Source organism: Canis lupus, chromosome 12 (assembly GCF_011100685.1).
Source record: "Canis lupus familiaris isolate Mischka breed German Shepherd chromosome 12, alternate assembly UU_Cfam_GSD_1.0, whole genome shotgun sequence".
Classification (NCBI taxonomy): domain Eukaryota; kingdom Metazoa; phylum Chordata; class Mammalia; order Carnivora; family Canidae; genus Canis; species Canis lupus.
This window is the reverse complement of record NC_049233.1, coordinates 66,096,477-66,110,251: the sequence shown is the minus strand read 5'-3', so window position 1 is coordinate 66,110,251 and position 13,775 is coordinate 66,096,477. Positions and strand designations below refer to the sequence as shown.

The following is a 13,775-nucleotide window of genomic DNA, read 5'->3' as shown; positions in this document are numbered from 1 at the left end:
TGATGGCCAGCATTCCGGTAGCCATCTGATGTCCATGAGGATGGAAACCACATGCTAAGGATGGCAGATGGAAGGAAACTGGGCCGTGAAGCTACCATACCAAGCCCTGGATGCCACCCTAAGGTTTCTGTTTGACAGAAGAAATAAAACCTCTTTTTCTGTCTCTGTTTTTCAGGTCTTTGTTACTCATAGCCAATGCGATTTCTTGCTGATACACCATTGTCTTGAAAATATAAAAGACCTTCAATCCCAGAATGAGTCTTAGTGTTTCGTAAAATTAAAAACAAGAGTAAGGCATTATTATCTGATTCCAAATACTGAGCTTCAGCCCTATAAGCATGCCTAGCACTTAAAAAGAAAAAAAAAAACCTCAAAAGAAGCCCTTGAGGAGCCCTGTGAGATTAGTCACTAACACAGCCCCTGACCCCTAACCTCTCAAAGGTTAAGAAAACAGCATGTCTCAAACACAATTCGAGGTTCTAACACCTGCTCGTGACTATCAGTTTGAACTCAAAACCACCTACGTCTACTTCCTGTGACAAGGAGGGTAATAAATCCCAAGAGCACCCGGTTCTTATTGTGGTGGGATTAAACAAGCTCACTCTTAGCAATCACATCTCAGGGAATTCACAGTTATTGAGGGGAAGGAGGGGGGCACCCACATCCACATGAGGCTCTCTCTTAGCTCTTATACCTGAGTGGGAGGTTTTTGTTTGGTAGAAGGCACAGGTCAGAAAGGCCTGGTTCAAGCCCGGCTCCAAATGACGCCCAGCTCCAGCCAGCCACCGGCCACCTGCCTGGCCTGGCCTAATGCCACTTGCCGGGACACAGCCTCTGCTTGGTCCAGCCCAGTTTGTAGGTGGGCTCTCTGCAGTCAACGGTGGGGCAGGGCCTTTGGGTGGCTCAGAACCACATCCTTGGCTGGAGGGTGGGGGGGGTGGGTAGGAGCAATTCTTAGAGCGAGGGATGATGGGCTAGGGGTGGGAGGGAGTCCAGATGAAACCCAACTGTGGGTGATGAGGAACAAACAGCATGGGTGTGCATGCCGCAGATATTTTCCTACCAAAATGCAAATACACCCTCCGGATGGTGCCATGGGCAGAAGCCTATCTGGTTTCACCCCGAAGCTTTGGGCATCACTTCCACAGCGTTCTCCGCCTAAGAGGTGAGCTTCATTGTGCCAAGAGCTTTCAGCTCATTACTCATGCACCTCAGTAGTTCTGTTTGAAAGGTGCATTTCTTTTCTCCACACTTGTTCAGCTGATCTATTAGGTAACAAAACAAAACAAAAAACACCTCTGAAAAGAAAAAGAAAACAGCCAAACCTCAACCCTTCCTTCTCCCCCTCCCTTACAGAAAGGATGCCCCACTAAATTCCCATTCACAAAGCTTCCAGCTTACTCGATTTACTTGGAAGGGCCTCACGCTCAAGGGTGAGCTCTTGTAAGAGCTGCCTCCAAATTCCTCCCCTGCCCTGAAGATTTTGGAACTTCAACGTCCTCAGCGGTGAAATGGAAATAAAACAAGACTCGAAAGTCTTGTCTAAGCAACATTATTGTCTCCAGACATGTTCAGAGGGACGCGCAGAGCATAGCGACGGACTCTAAGACTAGCGAGGAATAATGGAAAGTGTGTGTTGAAGAAGGCAGGTGCAGCAGCCTCTACGGCTCCTCTCTCCAACGGTGCAGCTTGCAAAGGACATTTATACTTTGTGTCACACACATTCTCTCATTTCCCTCATTGCCGGTGCCAGTCAAGTGACCTCCCTTAGCTCCAAACCCACGTGGTACGGGCAGCCGCATGCCAGTCCCTGCCAGGAAGTCAGGCTGTTGCACATCTGATGGGAAGGAGCTCACTGCCTCACCAGGCCTCCTGCCCCCACCTTTACAACTAAACTCTGCATCCCTCTAGTTTCCATTCACTGGCCTAGCTCTGATCCTGCACCTCTCCACGTAGACTCTGCATTTTTCCATCTTCCTGACCATTCAATTATATCAAGACCACCATCGAGTCCCCCCAGGGAGTATTTCCCTCCAATTTGTCAATGATTCTCTCAAAGAGCATTCTTTTGGAGCCCAGTGCTCACAGGGCTATACGTGCAAACTCAAGGTGAGCCCTTCCCTAGGCCCTACACCTCTGTCATAGAGCCTATGGTTGCACTACCTTTGTCAACTCCAGTCACACTGAGCCTCCAGTCAACCAAAACTCATCAACATTCTCCAGTCCAAGCGTATGACTTTAGCTTTCCCTAATCCTTTCCAAGAGGAAGACAGTTGTAGATCAAGAACACATGCTGCCACTGATGCAATTATTGTTCAGCCTGAGTATGGTTCTGCCCATTTGCCTTGGAGGTTTTATCCCAATGTTCCAACCAGTCTCAAGATCTCCTAGAAACCTGAGCCATCATGTGTCATTATTAGCTACACTTTCTGGCTGCATGGCATTTGCAGACTTGGTGGGCCTGCCTTTTATTTCTATCTTCCAGCCATAAATACATTGCAATAAAAGTTGGCTAAATAAACCAGGGCGGTGAGCAGATGAGATCAGATTTGTCTTATGTGGGGTTTGCTCAAAGTCACACAGCTGACCTAAGGGCTGTGAACTGGCACTGGAATTCCAGTCTCCTGAAGCCCAGCGTGGAGATTTTTCCCACAGTGCCATGGGGCTGCTTACCTCCCACAGGCCTTGCTGTACCTGAGTGGATACTCATCATCCACTCAGCAGGTGGGGTCTCCACACAGATTTCAGGACAAGGATCTGTATCTATTACCTTGTGTTGGCTGACACAGAGGTCTATAGTGAATAACAAAGTAGCTTTCCGTGCACTTTCACTTCTAGACTTCAAGGGTTGTTTCTGACCAAACCCAGTCAGATCCTTCTCTTCCGTGGACCACCCTGTATCTGCCTAACTTGCTGCAATGGGACAGACATGATGTGATCTAGGCATTGAAAGACTTGGGCCCTGGGATGTCTGGGTGGCTTAGTGGTTGGGTGTCTGCCTTTGCCTCAGGGTGTGATCCTGGGGTCCTGGGATTGGGTCCTGCGTTGGGCTGCCTGCATGGAGCCTGCTTCTCCCTCTGCCTGTGTCTCTGTCTCTCCCTCTCTCTGGGTCTCTCATGAATAAATGGGTTAAATCTATTAAAAAAAAAAAAAAAAAAGACTTGGGCCCTACTGCACATTCCACCATCTTAAATTCCCTGACCTTGTTTGACACAGCCATTTAATTTCTATTTATCTCAGTTTTCTCACCTAAAATAGGAGACCACTCCACCCTACTTTACAGGGTTGAATGGAGCATCAAAGGGAAATAATGAATATAATTTTTTTTGGAAAAGTATCCAGTGCTTTGCAAAGTTTATTGTTATCAAATGGGTACAGAGACCTCCAAAATGACTCAGTACCACTTAAAATTCCTTTCTAAAGCAGTTCATTGTATCCTAACCTATTTATTCATTTCTTTCTCTTAAAGTCCCAACAAAAACTGAATATTAAGAATGCATGCAGGGAGAGCACTGAATACAAATTAGCTATGCAATGTTCTGTAGTCACTTTGGCAGGGAAATGATACACCTATTAAAATACCCCAGTCAGAGCTGGCACGTACTCTGCTGATAACCCCAGCAGGCAACGACCTTGGCACCATTACAAGGGCAATATTTTCAAATGGATGAACTATTCCTGAACAAAGTGTCCAGTGTACTAGGAATAAACAGGCTTTTCATCAACCAAGCATGTGCGTTTTCTGGTTCCAACAATCTTTCCCAGAGACAGTGCTGGAGAGTGGCAGGGGGCAGGGAGGGGGGCAGGAAGCAGCACCTCCTAGAAACCTGCCCAGTCTTGCTCATCTCTCCTTAAGACTGTGACTGAATTGACCTCCAAATCTCCATCCTGTCTTCTGAAGGTTTCATGATTTTTTATCTGCACTTTTTCAAAAGTAGAACCCATTGTTCCCCTGGTCAGATCTCAAGGTACTCCCCGTAGAACAGGTTGAGGGATGAGCACCTCCCACCCCATCCCTCCACCTCCCCTCCCTTTGGTGTAAAATGGAGCCCTGGAGCCTCATGAGCAAGAATCTGTGCTGGAGATTCACACAGGATGTCACCAAGCACTGTGAGGCCAACTCTAGGAGAAGATAGACAAGTCTCCCAGGACAACTCAATGTAGAATATATAAGAGGCTTTGAAGACAAGATTCTTAAGACAAAATTTTCTGGGAGAGCAAGAAAGGGCTCCAGATTCACCAGGAATGAAGCATACATGCAAAATTTAATTGGTGAGGTTTGCTTCCTCACCTGAGCCAATAAGGCTATAGCTGGCCATTTAGCTATTCATCCTTTCACCCATTCTACAATTATTTACTGAACATTTACTGTATGCCTAACATTGTTCCATGTCCTGGGGACACCAAATAAACAAAGTTCCTGCTCTCCTTACATTCTGGTGGAAGTGGGGAAATAATCAACAAATAAATAACTGAATATAGGGTATGCCAGGTAGTGGTAAGTGCTAAGAGGCACAGGGAGTGTAGGTGTGGGTGAGCATGAGTTTGAATCAGGGAAGGCAACACCATTAAGGTGACCTTGACTGGAGGTCTGAAGGAAGCGACACAGTGAGCGACAACTCTCTGGCCAAGTATGTTCCGAGCAAGAGCGTGCATGAAACAGCAAAGAAGATAGCGTTACAGGAATGGAGCAAGCCAAGGACGGAGTCAGAGATGAAGTCAGAGAGGTAATGGGGAGACAGCTTAATGCAGGGCCTCAGGTCCATTTTAAGAACTTCAGTTTTCATACTGGATCTGGGAAAACACTGAGTGTCAGGGGAGGGGGAGAGGCTGGAACAGAAAAATGAGATAATTTGATTTATGTTTATAAAGCTCTTCCTGGCTGTTCTGCTGAGAACAGAATGTCGGCAGGCAAGAATGTGAGCAGGGAATATATTAGGGGACCGTGCAAGAACATAGATGAGATGATGGTGGTGGCTTGCACCATGATGGAGCACCATGGGGCAAGGGGAAGAACTGGGTATTTTTAAAGTAATACCTATAGGAATTGATCATAATGGAATGTGGGAAATGAGAGACAGAATCAAGGATTAGTCCATGGCTTTTGGCTTAGGCAGTTGGAAGAACAGAGTTAGCATTTTTTTCTGAGAAGAGGAAGATTGTGGGTGAAGCAGGATGAAAGGCGTCAGTAGAGTGGTTTTGGACACACTACGTCTGGGGTGTTTGTTAGATGTCAAGTGGAGAGGTTTAGCAGGCCACTGGATTAGCAAGGCTTGGGGCCAGGCAAGAGATGTCAACTTGGGCATATCTCTGTAGAGAAGATATTTAAAGCCAAGAGCAAGAATGATATTACCAGAAAAGTGAGTGCTAATAGAGAAAGGTACAAGGACTGAGCTCTGGGGTGAGCTAACACAAGGGAAGATGAGCCAAGGATTTATTAGAGGGAGTTAAGAATAAAGAGAAAGAAGAAAGAAAGGAAGAAAGAAAGAAAGGAAGAAAGAAGGAAGGAAGGAAGGAAGGAAGGAAGGAAGGAAGGAAGGAAGGAAGGAAGGAAGGAAGGAAGGAAGGAAGGAAGGAAGAAAGAACGAGCATGTGGAGAAAATTTCTCAAGAAAGAACCACTGATCGACTTTGCTAAGTGCTGCTACTTGGTCTTACATGAAAATAACTGAGAATTCACTACTGGATTTAGAAATTTGGAGCTCACTGGTAATTTTATTAAGCTAGGCTTATTCCTATTAAGAGATAATCACCAAATCAGTGCATTAACACAATAAAAACTTATTTATCTCTCATGTTAGAGTCCAATCAAGTGTTTGCTAGATGGTCTTCCATGTGGTGATTTGGGTACTCAACTTCTCTCCATCTTCAGTGTGTGGCTTCAAGGGTCATCTTGGAAAGGGAAGGGGTAGTCAAATGGAAGGCTCCCATGCCCAAATGCCTCAGCCTACAGCTGGCACATTACCCCCACCCATGTTCCTATGGCAAGAACTAGCCACATGGCCTCATTTAGATGCAAAGAAGTCGGGGAAACACCATTATTTGTGTGCCCAGGGAGAGGAAACAGTTTTGTGAGACCATCTGGCCAATTTCTACCATCACATCCTTAGCAAGATCAGTTTTGGGGTCTGGTGGGAGCAAAAGACTGATTGAGGGGGGTTCAAGAAAAAAAGAGAAGTGGAGAAACCGGACGGTGGCTAAGTGGGATTTGGGATCAAGAGAGGTTTTTCTTTTATTTCCAGCATGTTTATATGCTAGTAGAAAATGATCCGTGGCGGGGGGGGGGGGGGGGGGGGAGGGAGTGCACTGATGCACAAGAGAGGATATCCTTGAGCAGGTGCGAGAGAAGAGGATCCAGCTTGGTGCTTCTTAAACTTCATCATGCACAAAAATCACTTGGAGAACCAGTTGAAGCACAGATTCCCCTATTCCACCTCAGAGATTCTGATGTAGCAGGTCTGGAGCAGGGCTGATGAATTTACATTTTGGGGGATCTCCCGAGTGATGTTGATGCTGCCAATCAGGACTAAGTATCACTGATAGAAGCTTGGGGAGCTCATCCCATCCTCAGCGGGAAGGCAGTATGGACAGAGATGAGGGTGGGTATGGTTGGGCAGCAGCGGGGCGGGGGGGGCATAGAACTTCTCGGTTCATGGTTCTCTTACCTCAGTGGGTTAGGAAGCAAGGCCATCAGTTGAGAATGAAGACCAGGTGAGGAAGACTGGGGGTTCAAAGGGGGAAGAGAAGATGCGAAATCATTGAAGAATGGGAGGACAGTGGTGGAGGGGAGCCAACAGGAGGGCAGGTGAGCGCTGAGGACCCACCTGCAGCTGCGGTGCTGAATTTAAAGGCCAGGCAGCTGTACCTGGGTGGACAGGTCCACACGTGGTGGGCAGAGTGTAGACTCAGCCAAGCGTGTGGTTTTGCCAGGAAGGTACAAGGAAGGACTAGAGGGATCAAAAGGAGTCGATCGTGGATCAACGAGTTGGGGGGTAATGATGACCACAGAATCCAAGGGGTGAAGGCCGGCAGTGAGGACAGTGGTGGGCGGTGAGGAACAGTGAAGGTGGGAAAGGAATCAGTTGTGGAGCTCAGCGGGGTTGAAGCCTCATCAGAGAGGGCAGAGGACTGGGCTGGAAGGACGAATCGCGACAGGAGAGCAGGATGCTTGAAGTCGAAATTACGGAGGGAGCACAATTGTTGGTAATGATGAGGCGGGGGCATGGCCAGGGGTGTGAGTGGCCACAGTACCATAAAGGACACGATCGCTGCAGGAGAGGCAGTCAAGGGCCCGACTGAAGTCACCAAGGATTGGTACCAAGAGCCTCATTGCAAAGAGTACTGAGAGCTATTGTTTTCAAACCTTCCCACAGAATCTTGGTGCTCTAAAGAGGGGGAGAAGTTATAAACTATAAATTCTGCCCACCCCCCAAGCAAAAAGTTCCCCCATGAGTCTCCTTCTAGGACTAATTGCAAAATAAACATGCAAAGCAGCAGGGGCTGCCTGGGGAGAGGCTGAGCCAGCAGAGAGGAGGCTCACTAGCGGCTGGTGTTGGCCTTCAAAGACACTGGCTTTCCCCGACTCCTTCCCTGCTTCACTGGAAGAATGAGAAGTGAGGGTGGGAGGCTAATAACCTGGGGTGATTCATCACCGCCCGTGAACGCTCATGTCTCTCCACACATTTGCTATGGAGTAGTAGGCTGCCGGTGCGTGACGTCTTAGATCTCATATTTAACTACTATGTGTGTTCTAGTGCAGAAAAACTAAATATAGGTTCTGAACTCAGGAATCTCAAAGGGATACTGAAGTAGCATCACTGGTGAGCCCCGGAGGAACTGTGAGTTGGAGAGCTGGGCACCGGGCCAAGAGGGTGGGCTCCCCGCCTGAGGACCCGCTCCACGACCAGGGTGTGCCAAGACAGAAAAGAACAGCTTCGATAACTACTGAGAATGAGCATCCTCCCTCCCTGCACTGTCTGAGCAGAGCTGCAGTTCGGTCCTCACACCGAATTCCACCCAGAACCGTGGAGGGCATTCCTCTCCCCGACCCCAACCCCGGGATCAAACACACCCCTGAAGCAGCACCCCTGGCTGTCCACTCCACTTACCCTCCGGGCCTGAGAACCCAAACACAAGATCTGGCCTCCTCCCTACGTAGACCGCTGCCGCAAATCAATGCAGGGGGTGGGGTGGGGGGAATGGTCCAAACCAGGCCACATATGGATCCCATCTGGGCCTTTCGGCATGGGTATGCAGCGGGTATGAAGCCAGAGCTAGAGAGAGAAAGGACGTGCAGGGAGGTTTTAGATCTAAAACAGACTGTGGTTATCCCTGGGTAATAGGGTTATGGATGACTTTTCCATGTTCTCATCAGCAATTTCTAAATTTCCTAAAAGGAGTATATGTTGCTAATGTGTAGACTGACGTATTGTAGAAAAACTAAAAAACTTGTCTTGTTGTTTATAAGATATTTTGTTGGATGCACTTACCTTGATAAGGACCACACCAACCAAGACCAAACAGCGAAGGACTCACCTGGCAGGCAGCTGGAGCTTGAATCCAACATACGGTCCCCAACAACGGCCACGTGTAAAAGAGCTTGGTGATTCGGTGTTAGCTTCGCCAGACAGGCACGCCCTCTCACTCGCCAATTACAAACAGCCAGAGCCCTAAAACCCAAGAGGATGGGAGAGATGAGAAAGCATAGAAGGCAGTCGTGGTGGTGTTCTCATGGGGGAGAGGACACTTAGTGGCCCCTCCAGTCTATGATTCTCCATCTGGAGGATGGAGCGTCCTCCTGGGATTTCCCTGTGAACAAAAGGTGACGTGACATTGGGGTGGGCCCATATCTCAAGGATCCTGGGCCACCCGCCAAACACATTTCATTTTTGACACTTGGTTCAGGCTGTCGAATTTGAGTGCGGTATCCAAAGTGCCACGCGAGCTTTGACCCGAGCTTTGAAATCATGTTCAAAGACCTCTGGTCTAGGATAAACACATAATGACCTCCGATCAAGGGCAGGGCCTAGATAAAAATGTTAAACAAATGAAATGGATCTTCCGACATCTCCCTAAAAAGGAAAGAGCAGCTACTTCTTACCACGGGACCCCATTTAGCAGAATTCCACGCAGGTACCCGCTGCCCTCCTCCTCCCACCTGACGTCCTGTCTTTCAGGACTCCGCCCCTGGATGGGCTCCTTAATCTCAGTGACTCACGCACACGCTGAGGAGGTAGCAGCCCAGTGTGCTCACACCTCTCACCATATTGAAACTGCATCTGAGCTCGGACCTCTTTCTAGAGAGACATGGCCTTACCCACATAAACCAGATGCTAATGATAGACATTTTAGGTTGACCTGTAGGATGCTAGTAAAGGAGAATTTGGGGGACAGGGTAAAAGGTCAGGAGTCTCTCTAGAATAACAAGACTTTACTTAAACATGTCAACAAGAATGTTGACTTACTGGAAGAGTAAGCCACCTTAAATCCCTCGTGGAACAAAACTTTTAAATGACAAGGAGAAAGGAGGGAAGAGAAGAGAGAAAAAAGGAAATAAGGAGTTAGTAGGATGAGTAACTGATTCTTAAAACACATATTCACATTGTTTTGTTTGCTTTTCTCTCTTGTCCTTTGCAAGGGGCAAGATAAGACTTAGGCCCATGATAATGCGCTTCGAGTCTTATTTTTTAAATATTATTTTCTAGGACAGTAGTTCTCAAAGGATGTTCCAGGGAACCCAGAGTGGGGGAGGCCTTAGGCCACTTTTGGACATTGTTGAGGTCAAAACTATTGTCCTAATCCTAAGACCCAATCTGTCTTTTTCCCTCGATGGAGGTTTCCAGAGGCCTCATGATACGTGATGACACCATTACATCAAAAAGGATTCTGTGGTCCAAAAACTTTAGCACATGCTTTTAGACATTCTTAAGAGTATTCACAATGTCCACTAGCATATTAAAGGCTCTGGGAAGTTCTGTAGTAAAACAAAAACAAAAGCCTGTTTAACATGCTTTAATACAGTATCGCAAATTTATTTGACCATGGAATTTATTCCTGTTTTTGTTTCGGTTGTTTTAATACCTGTTGCTATCATGTTTTTGGCAAATGCTCTTCCAGCGGTAAGATATTAAGCCAGTAATCCTCTGGCCAAGGAACTTATTAAAGATCCTTCATCCAGACCTGGGGCGACTAGTCAAGGACAGGACATCAGTATGTCAGTACGATGTAGCGGTCGAGAACAACACCATGTTGCCTGAGTTCAGATCCTCCCTCTACCACTTACTAGCTGTGACTTTGGGCAAGTTGCTAAATCTGTGCCTTATAATCTTCATGCATAAAATGGGAAAGATATGCACGCACAAATATGCGCGTGCGCACACACATATCTTGCAATGGACCTTACACATAATAAACATTATATAAGAATTCACTATCATTTGTTCCCATGCCAAACATGCTGGCCTAGGGCCAGGACCTCAGCCAGCGATGTGCCCTGACACAGGTCACCTCTCCGCCATGGACTTCAATTTACCCATGTGTCCAATTAGAAAGTGAGATGAGGCGATCTCTGAGGCTGCCTCTACTGCTGATATTCTCTGATTCCACACATTTGCTGCAGAAGGCAGCACTAACCCGGAGCATGATGGTAGAAAGAATGTTGGGAGGTAAAGGGGTAGTCTAGGAGCCCTCAGGCCCCCAGCAGTATCATCGGGGTGGGGGGAGGGCGGTGTGAAAGGGTCTACAAATGATGGCAGGCCTTTGAGGATGGGGTTCATCTGCTCCAGAGTTCTAACACCCCCCGACCTGGCTTCTCAGCCCACCCAGGTATGAAGCGGAAAGAAGGCAGGTTTGCTATTTCTGCCACCACCACCTCCACGGCACCACTACCACTTCAACTGGCTGCTTGAGATGAGAGCCTGGCTACAAAGAGGCATAGGCTCTTTAAAAGGGGGGTTCGTACCAAATGGGGCTTCTGGCTTTGTGGGCAGCCTTTTCTGGCTTCTTCTGAGGACCCATCCCACTGCCCCAGCCCCAGAGAAAGCTTTTGGACACCTACTCCTGGTAAGACACCACAGTGACGGCCCCTGTAAAAGCTCCTCCAACGTGACTCCACCACAGTTGGGAGTGAAGAGAATGCACAGACCAAAATCACTAAAAATGTCTGTAGAAAAGAGAGCTTTGAATTGCTGGCAGCTGTGGGCCAAGGTAGAGGCGCCCAGCATTATGCTTAACGGGCTAAATTGGGAACATTTGAATGCTTGGTTTTACTTGTGCTTAAAAAAGCAAGTAGCATCTCAGCTGCCAGATGTTGGAGAACTTCAACGTGGAGCTCGTGGCCATGGTGTCAGCAAGGCTTCTGCAGGTGACTACACGTCAAAGGGAAATGATGACTTGCTTTCCTAAAACTGCTTCTCGGGAGGGAGCCCACTGGCTTTCGTGTTTCACTTTCACTGAAGAAGCTAAATTTGGGAACACCAAAAGGGATGTCACTTAACTCAGAGAAGATTGACACTAGGGCTTGTCAGCAAAGGGAAAAATTCTGAGAACTGTGGCTTCAGAAGAGCTCGATTCCCTGTAGCTAAGGCCTTTGAGTATCACTGAACCACCTTCTAATTTGGTGTATCAGTTAGGATTGCATCTGGCTGCTAGAAACGGAAACCCGTCTATAGTGGCTTAAACGTCCAAAGGCTCTCCCCACCCCCCCATATGTCATGAGAAAGGCAGATGGGCTAATCACTAGTTCAATCAAGAAATCTGGAAAATCAGGCCCGAGTCTTTCTTCCAGTCTTTTCTTCATGGCCTCAGTATGGCTGTGGCAGCTCCAGCCATCAAATCCACATCCCAGGGGATCCCTGGGTGGCTCAGCGGTTTAGCACCTGCCTTTGGCCCAGGGCGCAATCCTGGAGTCCCGGGATCGAGTCCCACGTCAGGCTCCCAGCATGGAGCCGGCTTCTCCCTCCTCCTGTGTCTCTGCCTCTCTCTCTCTCTCTCTATGTCTATCATAAATAAATAAATAAATAAATAAATAAATAAATAAATAAATAAATAAATAAATATTTTTAAAAAAAAATCCACATCCCAGACAACAGGAAGCAGGTAGGATGGAATGGCAAAAAAAAAAAAAAAAAAAAAAACCTTTCGCAGTAGTCCCACCAACAATTTCTGCATCCATCGTCTACAAGCGAGTAGAGAAACAGTCTTTTCCCTGGACACGTGCCACCTAGAATGGCACCGGGATTCTGTGACACAGAAAGAGTGGAAGGCACCAGAGTTTCCTGGCACTCTCTGCGTGGGGCTTCCTAGAGAGACGTGCTGAGACAAAAACTTGCTGCCTGGCCTGAGCCCTCTGAGGTAGCTTGTTACGTGAAAGGGCTGGTATGTGGGGGAGCCTGACTTCACCCAGGAAACCGAGGCTCCTCCCAAGGCTCCTTAGCCAGGACAAGAGGATTCAGAAACCAGGGAAATCTCTGTGAAGTGGTGGCCTCACTCCTTGATCAGCGACAGCCTGGGGGGACAGAGGGAGTTGGATGTGCTCGTAGACAGGTAGGCGTCATTTGTGGATGGAGTGGGGCGGGCGGCACATGCAGAGCACATGGGTCCGAACCACCACGATCCTACAGCTTGGGAGAGACAGAAAAACACGGGCCCGGTCAGAGAGGCTGCTGGCGGTGAGTATTTGTGCCCTGTGCCCCAAATTCATCAGTCGCAATGTAGCCCCCTAAGGTGATGGTACTAGGGGGTGGGGCCTCTGGAAGGTGGGATGGGGTCCTGAGACTGGAGCCCCCAGGTGGAAGGAGCACCCTTATTACCCAAGGCAACCCCCAGAGCTCCCGTGGCCCTTGGGTCTGTGAGGGCACAGAGACAAGACAGGCCGTCCACAGGCGGTCCACGGACGTGGAGTGGGCCGGCACCTTGATCTTGGACTCCCCAGCTCCCAGGACTGTGAGAAAGAGGTCTCTGCTGTTGGTAAGCCAGCCTCCCAATCTCTGGCATTTCTGTTTCCAGCGGCCTGAACAGGGTGGGGGGCGGGGCTCGTACACCTACGTGTAGGGGGATGGGGTCAGGGAAAGGGGATGCTTCGTCCTGGACTCTCTTCCCTCCTTAGATCTGGGGGCAAAGACGGCTTAGCAGGACAACGGCGCTGCGGGCTGCGGGTGAGGCGGCCAAGTGGGGAAGCGCGAGTGGCTCTCTCACCCCGGAGTCTCCACGTTTCCAACTGCCCTTCCGTGCTTCCAGCAGTTACCATATGTTCACGGATTTTTAAATCTCAGTAAACGGCAGTGAGCTGCTATGGAATCATTCCCACCTTTGTTCATTTTCCAGCACCCCCCATCAGATCGCATGGCCTAAATGAGGGCCGACTGCTCCCCAGCCCCCCACCCCAACCCCGACCCCCACCCCCGGGCTGGCACGCCAAGGTCACAGCCCCCCTGTGTTCACGGCGGTGGCGATGGCCAGTCTTCCCCGCGTGGGAAGATAGCAGGCTTGCGCACTGACCGCTGAGCTTTGGATAGGTCGTGACGTGTAGTCGCTCAAAGGACTTTCTCCAAGGGTCAGAGTTTTAAAATATCTCCCCTCTCTGGAGGCATCTTTTAATCGAGCAAACGATCACCGGCTCAACAAGAGCGAAGACCGAGGCCATCGAGTCCTCAGTGCTTGGTTTGCATCCTGAGAAGCAGGTGACTCGGGAGGGAGTTGGGGCAGTGCGCTGGCCGGGGCCTATCCGGGTGCAAACCCTGGCTCTGCCACTCATCCGCCGCGTGGAACTGGGCATCT

The 13,775-nt window shown here is 48.8% G+C and overlaps 1 long non-coding RNA gene across 2 annotated transcripts; it reads right to left on the bottom strand.

Moving 5' to 3' along the window:
- Positions 1–5,686: 5,686 nt before the first annotated feature.
- On the bottom strand, positions 5,687–8,939 carry LOC119874312. Of its 2 annotated transcripts, XR_005367487.1 has the most exons (4): positions 8,535–8,939; positions 8,108–8,272; positions 6,665–6,720; positions 6,294–6,512 (listed from the first exon to the last, which is right to left on the bottom strand). It is a non-coding gene; the product is annotated as an uncharacterized LOC119874312 (long non-coding RNA). The 2 variants fall into 2 exon arrangements; XR_005367488.1 differs by lacking the exons at positions 6,294–6,512; positions 6,665–6,720 and adding an exon at positions 5,687–5,891.
- Between the last annotated feature and the right edge of the window lie 4,836 nt (positions 8,940–13,775).